Here is a 10,443-nt window from a genome sequence, read left to right on the forward strand (position 1 = left end):
TTCAATAAATTCACTTATTTTGAAATAGAGGGAGTATGTATTATTTATTAAAACTCGAGATTTTTAAAGTTTTGTACTAAAATAATGAAATATATATTTTTTATTTTCTATCTTTTTATTAATTAAATAAAATGACCACAACAAAACATACAAAACACACACTAAAATGAACTGAAGTATTATTTTAGTGAAATATATTGAGTAAATAAAGATAATTTTTTTTTAACTTGTGTGAAGATAAAAAAAATTATAAATAATTTCAATATGATATAAAAACAAACAATTGCAGAAACTCTTATATACTAAAAGTCCTACTTATTCTTTTCTCCCATTCTTTGCATTTTTGTCATTATTTAAATTGTGATTTTCTCTAAATAATTATACATTTAGTGAGTTTTGTAATTTTTCAAGAGTTAAAATATTCAGTATTTATTATTTTTATTATTATTCAATGATAAGTAAAACAAATAAAAATGACTATAATTTTGTATCGAGTTGTTTGTTGAAATATTAATATTGATTGCTTTTATATTGTATTATTATGATTTTTTATATTTATATATTATTTGATTAAAATAGTTAGTCGTTCTTTCCTTTGTACTACTATTGACATGCTTTTGGTTAATTTTCATATTTTAACTTGCATAATTTTTTTAAAAAATAAAGAATTTTATAAAAGATTATGTACCTAACAAGTATGTTTTTTTTTAAAAAATATAAATCATATTGAATAACTATATTTAAAAAGGTCTAAGTTCAGTAGTTCCTTATATAGAAATAAGTATTCATACTTTTAAAAATCGAGGACAGATTATTTACGTTTCATTTGATGATCCATGACAAATAGAAAATTAAACAGAAAATTAAGTTAGCATTTTTTTTTCAATATATAAAACATGTTCTTTTAACCCTAACAAAATAATACAAAAAAATATATCTTATAATTGAAACAATTATTATAAACATTTTATAGCTTTTACTATGTATTTGATTATATTTCTTCTTTTTTAATACGTGCTATTTTATAAAAGAAATTATTTTTAAAATAGTTACTTCCAGCTGAGATTTCGAAACTTTACCCCACTTGAGTTAGGAAGATTTATCCAGTTGGTAGATTTTTCTAGAATTAGCTTCTCTCTTCACTAGCCTAAAATTTGATGGGTTGAATCTTAACATCACCATCTAAATATTAAGTTTTTGAAAGTAGAGAAACCTACCTGAAGAGACTTTGTGCTTTCTAGCTTTGTGAAGAAGTTACACAATTTTTTCAGGTGAGTGTTTTACACACGTTCTTCTTTTAATAATTTTGATAACTAATTATTATGAGAATTGAATAGTTTTTATGTTATCTCAAAAAATAAGAAAATAGTACGTTAGACCACCTATCATTGAGCAGAGGATCATTTTTGTACGTTTAAAAAACACTCAAACTTGACATATTTACCAAAAAGTACACAAACTGCTAATGAAATAAATTTAAGAATGAAACACAAAAAGTAGCATGTATAAGAATTATTATTATTAATTATTTTTTACTTTATCGCCCAAATTTAATTATAATTCAAGTAGTACCATAAATAATATTTAATAAGGAATAGATCTCATTCGTACATTGGTTATTTGATGGACATATCAGATTAAGTCTTAATCTCTATAAATTGGTTCTCTCTCCACCCATTGGGATTATCACATATTCTCTACATTAAATTCATCGCTAACGGTTGTGGTAACATAAAGTTAGAGCAAGGAGGTAAAACTAATTTACGACTAACACTTTAACTTTTTTTTGTGATGATGTCTTCCTCATCAGGTATGTACCCGTAACGATTTCTATGTAAGATTATCGTGTTCAAGATCCTGATATTATGTATTAAAGTATTTAATCTTACATGTGGCATCAGAGCATGAATTGGTTTGAACTAATAATCTTCATAAATTATATAACCGCATCAACTTGGTTTGAACTAATAATCTTCATAAATTATATAACCGCATCAACTTTGGTAGGGTAAAAAAAAGTAATTACCACCCACTACCCCTAAATAGAAAAACAATTATGTTTTCTTTTGGATTGCACAAATTTTGAAAAATTTTAATCCTCCCATTATGTAATAATTATATTTTCTTTTAGATTGTGCAATAAATTAAAGTGGTCGTTATCTTAAGTAATATTATGTTTTCTTTTAGATTGTGTGATAAATTAAAGTGGTTGTTATCTTAACTACTAAATAATATGTGTGTACTTAGTGCAATATAGTTTGTTAGTCACCAAAGTGGTCAAACTAGAAAATTAATGTTTACACATATAATATTATGATCACTGACATGTGTGAATTAGTACAATTCATTATTTATTGGCATATTCAATATTTTAAGAGAGATTGGGTCTGAATTTTCAACATGATGCATTTATTATGTTTCTATAGTTTGTTAGTCACCAAAGTCACCAAACTAAAATGTTTAAAAATTATCCACATGAACAAAATTTTATAATGTTATGTGATCTTTGTATTTATATAGTTTGTTAGTCACCAAAGTGACCAAACTAGAGAAATTAACGTATACACATATCATGTTTATGATCACAAGATGCATGTATTATATTTCTATAGTTTGTTAGTCACTAAAGTGGCCAAAGTAAAATGTTTAAAATTATTCACATGCAAAAAATTTTATGATGTTATGTGTGCTTTGTATTTATATAGTTTGTTAGTCACCAAAGTGGCCAAACGAGAGATAACTAACGTCTACACATATCATGTTTAATCACCAAAGTTGCCAAACTAAAATGTTTAAAATTATTCACATGCACAAATTTTTATGAGATTATGTACATTTGTATTCATATATCTTGTTAGTCACCAAAGTAGTCAAACTAGTATGATTAAGAAAAATAAGCACTCATAAAATTGTTATTTATCTATGAAGGTTAATTAAATGCCTATATTGAAAAATAAAGGGAAATGCACAAGTACCCCTCAACCTATGCCCAAAATCTCAGAAACACACTTATATTATACTAAGGTCCTATTAACCCCTGAACTTATTTTATAAGTAATTTTCTACCCCTTTTCGGCCTACATGGCACTAGCTTGAAAAAAAAAGTCAACAAGTGTTGGACCCACAAGATAGTGCCACATAGGCCGAAAAGGAATATTAAATTATTAATAAAATAAGTTCAGGGGAGTAATAGGACCTTAGTATAGTATAAGTGTCTCTCTGGATTTCGGGCATAGGTTGAGGGGGTACTCGTGCATTATCCCAAAAATAAATAGATAAATTGACTTCCACTATTGCTAGAACATAAAAATGTTTTACCCAAAGGTGAATCTATCATTATAAGGATAGAGAAAATTATGAGGTAAATTAATATTTTTAGTCAAATATATATTGTATATTCAAAGATGTCGTATATGTTTTATTAAAATATGCAATTGCATATTAAAGATAAAATGAGATTTAAATTATGATAATGTGTCGTAGTTTCTACACAAAGGAGAATTATGATATATTTTATCGCTTTATCGAATTCACATTATTTTTTTATTTGTGAGCATGTATATGTATTTTGCAATTGTTTCTCTTCATTCGCATGCTTCATCTGTTACTGTGTTTGATGGATTGAACTTCTCTGAATGACTTGAACAATCCAGTTCCATATAGATGTGATGAATCTTAAATTGACTCTGCTAAATGACAAACCCACTGTCATTATTGATAGAAGCAGTGAAGATGAGAAGTCTTTTCATAAATCATGAGAGTGCTCTAACCGATTGAGACTTATGTTCATGAGAATGTCCGTTGTTAACAATATCAAAAATTCTATTCCACAAACAGAAAGTGTCAGGAAATACCTGAAGTTTGTGGAAGAACATTTTTTGTTCTGCGATAAGTCTCTCGTTGGTACATTAATGGCTGAACTCACAATCATAAAATTTGACGGGTTGTGTAATATGTAAAATCATATCATCGAGATGAATAACATTGCAACAAGACTTTTGACTTGGGGACGAAAGTGGATGACACCTTCTTGGTTCAGTTTATTTTGAACTCATTTGCCTCTTGAGTATGGACCATTTCAAATTATCTATAACACTATTAAGGATAAGTGAGATGTTAGTCAATTTTGCAGTATGATTATTGAAGAGGAGTCATGACTTAAGAAACAAGGAGGTCATTCCATTAACCTCATGGGTCAAGGAGCTGGTAAAGAACTTATAGTGAAAGCCAACAAATTTAAGAAAAAAAAGCACCTGCTAAAGTTCCACAGGATGCTCATAAGAAACTCAAGGTTGATGTGTGTCGTTTCTGTTAAAAGGAAGAACACTATCAGAAAGATTTTCTGAAACGTAAAGCTTGGTTTGAAAAGAAAAGTACATTTAGTGCTTTTGTATGTTTCAAATCAAATTTAGTAGAAGTTCCTAATAATACTTGATGGCTTGATTCTGGTGCAACTACTCATGTATCCATTATGTTGCAGGGATTTACTGTTATCCAAAATACAAATCTAAGTAAGGATTTCTTGTTCATGGAAAATCGCATGAAGGCTAAAAATTGAAGGCATAAGGACTTATAGTTTGATATTGGAGACTGGACATCACCTTGATCTATAAAAAATTCTTTATGTTCCTTCAATTTCTAGGAATTTGATTTCTCTTTCATGACTTGATGTTTCTGGATTTAATTTTAAGTTCGGACAATATCATTTTATTATGATTCTGGTGTTTTTATTGATGGTTATATAGATTAAAACTCGATAATAATTTTTCTCAATTCCTTGTTACTATTTCTCAAAATGTTGAAACTAAACGTAGTTCACTAAATGAAAGTTCTGCTTATTAGTGATATAAACGTTTGAGTCATGTATCCAAAGAAAGATTAAAAAAAAGGTTAGTAAGGAATGAGATTCTTTTGAATCTAAATTTTATTGATCTTAATATATGTTTGGATTGCATTTAAGGAAAGCAAACAAAGCATACCAAGAAAGGTGCCACAAGGAACACTCAACTTCTTGAAATTATACATACTGATGTTTCAGACCTTTTGGTGGAGAAAAAAATATATTTTATTTCCTTTATCAATGATTTTAACGTTATGAATTTATCTAATTGTTGAAAGAAAAATCTCAAGGATCGAACGCTTTCAAAGTGTACATTGATGAAGTTAAAAGATAATTAGATAGAAAAGTGAAAATCATTACGTCAGATAAAGGTGGTGAATATTATGAAAAGTATAACGAATCAAAATAATGTCCAGGTTCAGATTGCAAAATTCCTTGAGAATGGTGAAGTTAGTGGGAGTGTTGAACGACAAAGTGTAGAAATTAATGAGGTAAGGATAAATATCTCAATGCCCATGCATGAATGTACCTACTTTCGCACCAATAACAAATGTTTTTCCTCTTGTTGAAGAACGCTTTAACAATGTTGAACAATATTTATATGAAACACTTCAAGAAGGAACTCACTCACAAGTATTTCAAACAAATGAACCACAAACAACGCCATTAAGAAAATCTCAAAGAGAAAGAAAATCGGTCATTTCAAATGATTATGTACGTCATTTATTTGTAAGAGTCAAATTTTGACATTTGAATTAATAAAGATTTGGTTTCATTTTCACAAGTCATATAAATTACCGAGTCAGATAAATGTATTCATGCCATGAAGAGTTAAAATCCATATAATATAACAAAGTCTGGGATCTCGTTCAATTTCTAGAAAGTTCTAAAAGAATCGGGCGTAGACGAATTTACAAGATCAAACGCGATTCAAATGATAATATTGAATGATATAAAGTCAGACTTTTTTTGTCGAGGGATACACTCAAAAAGAAGATATTGATTATAAAGAGACCTTTTCAACGGTCTCAAAGAAAGACTCATTAAGGATTATTGTTGCTTTGGTAGTTCATTATGACTTAGAGTTATATCAAATGGATGTGAAAACTGTCTTTCTTAATAGAGACTCGAGGAGAATGTTTATATGGACTAACCAAAGGGTTTTGAAATTATAGAAAAAGATCAAATAGTGAGTAAATTAAAGAAGTCAACATATGAACTTAAAGAAGCCTCACAGAAATAGTATATAAAGTTTAATGATATCATAACATCAGTGGGAGTAAATTTACATTTTTAGTCCTGTACTGATGAAATTTTACTTGTTGCTAATGATTTAGGCATAATTGCGTGAGACAAATGACTTTCTCTCTATTAACTTTGAAAAGAAAGATATGGTGAGGCATCCTACGTGATAGGTATAGAAATATTCCATGATAGATCACAAGAATTATTGGGTCTGTCTTAAAATGACTATATCAAAAAAACATTCTAAAGAGATTTAATGTGAACAATTGTTTAGCAAGAATAGTTTCTATATAAAAAAATGGACATATTTAATCTCATGTTATGCCCAAAAAATGATGTAGAGCGAAAGAAAATGATCTCAATTAATTAATCTTCTATTGTTGAAAGTTTGATGTATGTTCAAACTTAAACAAGACCGTATATTATCTTTATGGTCGGAATGATAGGATAGCTTATGACACGTTATGAAGTCACAATTCAGAAATTATGGCTGCAAAACTTTATTTCAAGACTTGGGGTTGTCGACACCATTACCAAGCAGCTGAAAATTTATTGTGATAATGCTGCAGCACTATTCTTCTCCAAGAATGATAAGTACTCAAAATCTACCAAACATATGGAATTAAAGAACTTTACTATAAAGGAAGAAATTCAGAAAAAAAGAGTTTTACTCAATAATATTAGAACTAATATCATGATTGCAGATCTATTAAAAAAAGGCTTACAACCGAAGACATTTAAAGAACATGTTCAAAGAATGAGTCTTGGTTGTACTTATGATTGATACAATTATGATGTTTTTACAGTCTGAGCTCAAATTATGTGTATATACATTAATGAATATCTTGTTTCTTATAATGGTGTACACATTATTATTTGAGATATCACAAGATAAGTCTGTATGAGATTTGTGGACTGTAATGTTATATGTTTTATAGCTTATGAACCTAATATGATAAGTTTCTAATGTATTAGTATATGGAAGGAAGTATGTAGCTTAAAATTTATGTATAACTGTTATAACTCACATTAGTAGTTTGTTATATTGTGGTATGCATGATGTACACTATATAAGAGATTTATCATACGGGCAACTAATGTTTATTAAATATTAATGTTATATGGTCATTGGACCAAGTGGGAGAATGTAAGAATTATTATTATTATTATTATTATTATTATTATTATTGATTATTTATTACTTATGGCCCAAGACTACGTGTAATCTAAGTAGTATCATAAATAATATTTAATAAGGAATATATATCATCTGTACATTGGTTACTTGATGGATGTACCTCTCACATCCGGGGAGCACCCCCTAGACGTAACCGGCGTCGTCATCCTCATTGAGAACTAAGACTAGCTTCTTAGCTTACATCATTACATTCATAGGTTAAAAATGCGGAAAAATCTAAAACTTTTCTATATCTATCTTGAGGTTTACATAGACCTTTACATACAGATAATATTTATATCGAGTATGAATAGACCCTTCATAAAGGAAGATTACATAGTCTTCTACTTTTATTGCACATAGATATATAAGATATAACATAGTCTTAAAATCGGATATCTCAATCTCATAACCATCTAAAATAAGATTATATCAATTGGGCATATCCCATACATCAACGTAATAAAGCCACATAGGCTATACAATGTTTATTACTCAAATAAAAAGGAAAGAACATAGAAGTCTTAAAACTAGAACAACTTCATAAGCTTGATAGCGGCATCGCCCTCGGAAAGTGAGGACCTACCCAACTTGGATGAATGAGAATTTCAAGTCTTCCTTCAAAGTATCTCAAAAGCCCTTCAATAATTGCAACCTCAAATGTTGGGGAAAAGGGGGAAAATGAGGTGAAGTACACCACTTGTACTATGTATGAGACCATATGCACACATATCATGAAATCATGCTAAAAAAGGACATTTCATCAAAGTATGCAATTTACTTTTAAAAACCTTATGCACATTCAAGAAGACCATACCAATCATTAAGACATATTCATTAAGTCAAAAGCATGTACATCACAAGACCAACAATACTAAGTCTAGTCAAGTCAACGTGCATATCACATAATTGAACACATAGTAAAGGCAATTGTATCATCAAGTTATAATAGTAACAAGCATGAATAAGAGTTCATTATAACATAGCCAAAGCAAGACTTTACCCATGAACCCTCATTAAGTCAACTAGTGCAATGACCAAGCAAAGCCCTATAACCTTAATCAAGTAAACCCAACAAGAACCATGGCCAATATCCAACTTCACATAACATATCATTAAGAGTGCATATCATCATACTTTAGCAACGGAGACCAGGACATGTTCATAATAGAAACCAACCATCATAAAGTATCATCAATGTGCAAGATCATCATTACATACCATGTATTATTATAAGCATATACACATACATATAAGCATAACCTTCTAAATCTTTCTTCAAGGCAAACTAGTGCAAGGCATAGGTAGAGTCCCATACCCCTATCTAAGATAAGTCAAACCTCTTAAGTCACCCTAGTTGGTTGTACTTCATTACTTCATTTTAGTTTAGGGAACACTTGCCTTAACCGATATAGACCACTAGAGCTAAGTGTGGAATCCGGTGTTGTAAAACTTTACACCGATGGAAGGTGGTCTACCGGCCAAAGTAAAACCAAATATAAATGTAGCTTTCTAGGTGGATCTACTAGTAGTCTTCCTATGCGAATAACATAGTTCAAGAACTTAGGGATAGGTATATTCCCTCTACATACCACTTGGCAATCGGGTCCTCCTCTCATGGGAATCCATTGAATGAGTATCCCTCATTGGGGAGTCAACACCACATGTGGAACTATAGGGTGAATCTTCCTCTATGGAAAGCCATCGCCTCCCATTGTCAAGTTCACTCGGTGCTAAGCTAAGTCCCTTTTTGAAATGACTTTAATGTCTTTATTAATCATCATAACTTATTGTACGTCATAGGGTCTAACCCTTGTATAATCATCATCATTGTAACACATGTTAGACATCCTTCCACAAAAATTCATCGATTTCTGACTCCTAAAACTTAGTCAAATAGGCTAAGACACACTAGCACCTCATTGAACTAGTTTTCGGACGTCATGGACGTTCTTTGACGTTTTGGTTTCTAAACTTCCTAAATGACTTATATTCATTATTAATGACCTTAAAACAGTGTCTAAACCTTTTTACACCTATGTTAGGCTCTAGAACACGTCCTAGACTTTTGGAGTATTACAATACCAGATTAAGTCTTAACCTCTGTAAATTGGTCCTCCCTCCACCCATTAGGGTTACCACATATTCTCTACATTAATTCCATCGCTAACGGTTGTGGTAATATAAAGTTAGGGCAAGGAGGTAGAAACCAATTTACGACTAACGCTTCAACTTTTCTATGTGATGATGTCTTCCTAATCAGGTATACCCCTAACGATTTCTATGTAAGATTATCATGTTCAGGATATTATGTATTAAAAGTATTTAATCTTACAGCACGGGCCCAAAATCGTGCCACAACAGCCAACAGTGAACATATATTTGGAAAAATGGAACATGAATTTATTTCACAAGCAATAGTCCAATTTTTCATTCACAATGTGCAATATATACTAAAAAATACAGTGTTTCGTGATTATTGACACAACCACAATTGTTCTCATGATCAACAAGCAAGTTGACCATGACTTATGTACTTATTCACTCATATTAATTTCAGAGACTCAGCTCAAAACCCATAGAGGGGTGTCCCTTTTGGTGTCATGATTATTGACACAACTATAGTAGCTTGCAAATACAAATACATAATCAAACAAATTAAAAGAAGGTTTAATTTGTGACCAGGTGGAAGAGGCAAAGGTGAGTAATGTTGTCTTGTCTTGGTCCCTGGTTGGAGGATTCAATTTTTCTTTCACTCTCACACCAAAGTAATCTTTGAATTGGTATCTCCTATATTTTGGGAGTTCCCCAATGTCTTTAGTAAGTTGTGGCAATGGTTGCACCCATTTTTCTCCACTCACATTGTAGAAAAACACAAAAACGTAGCGGCTTTTGCCTTTAGGCCTCACCACTTGGTGGAAGGGGCTCACAAATTTGTCATTTGTTAGCACCTGCATGCGCATTCACATACATCAATAATTAATTCAACCATTTATCCGACAATGCTATTAGTTTGTTACTTATTAATCACCTGAAGAACGTCAGATATGTGGAAGACCAAGGCACCCTCAAGTGGATCTACAGGTATATATCCATTCTCCATCAATTAGAGTGTCGAGACCTCCAGTGTCATCCTGATATATGACAGTAAAAACAGTGGGGTCCTGATGGGGGGGGGGGG

At 30.7% G+C, this 10,443-nt stretch overlaps 1 long non-coding RNA gene across 2 annotated transcripts in view; it reads right to left on the bottom strand.

The window, feature by feature from the left end:
• Nucleotides 1-9,678: 9,678 nt before the first annotated feature.
• LOC114075400 overlaps nucleotides 9,679-10,443 on the bottom strand; it is a 1,516-nt gene continuing 751 nt past the window's right edge. For both annotated transcript variants that reach the window (XR_003575852.1, XR_003575853.1), the window contains 2 exons: nucleotides 10,294-10,426; nucleotides 9,679-10,213 (listed from right to left, as the gene is read on the bottom strand). This is a non-coding gene — a long non-coding RNA (uncharacterized LOC114075400). The remainder of the gene's footprint in view (nucleotides 10,214-10,293; nucleotides 10,427-10,443) is intronic.

The sequence above is a fragment of the Solanum pennellii genome, chromosome 12, assembly GCF_001406875.1.
Source record: "Solanum pennellii chromosome 12, SPENNV200".
In the NCBI taxonomy this organism is placed as follows: Eukaryota; Viridiplantae; Streptophyta; class Magnoliopsida; order Solanales; family Solanaceae; genus Solanum; species Solanum pennellii.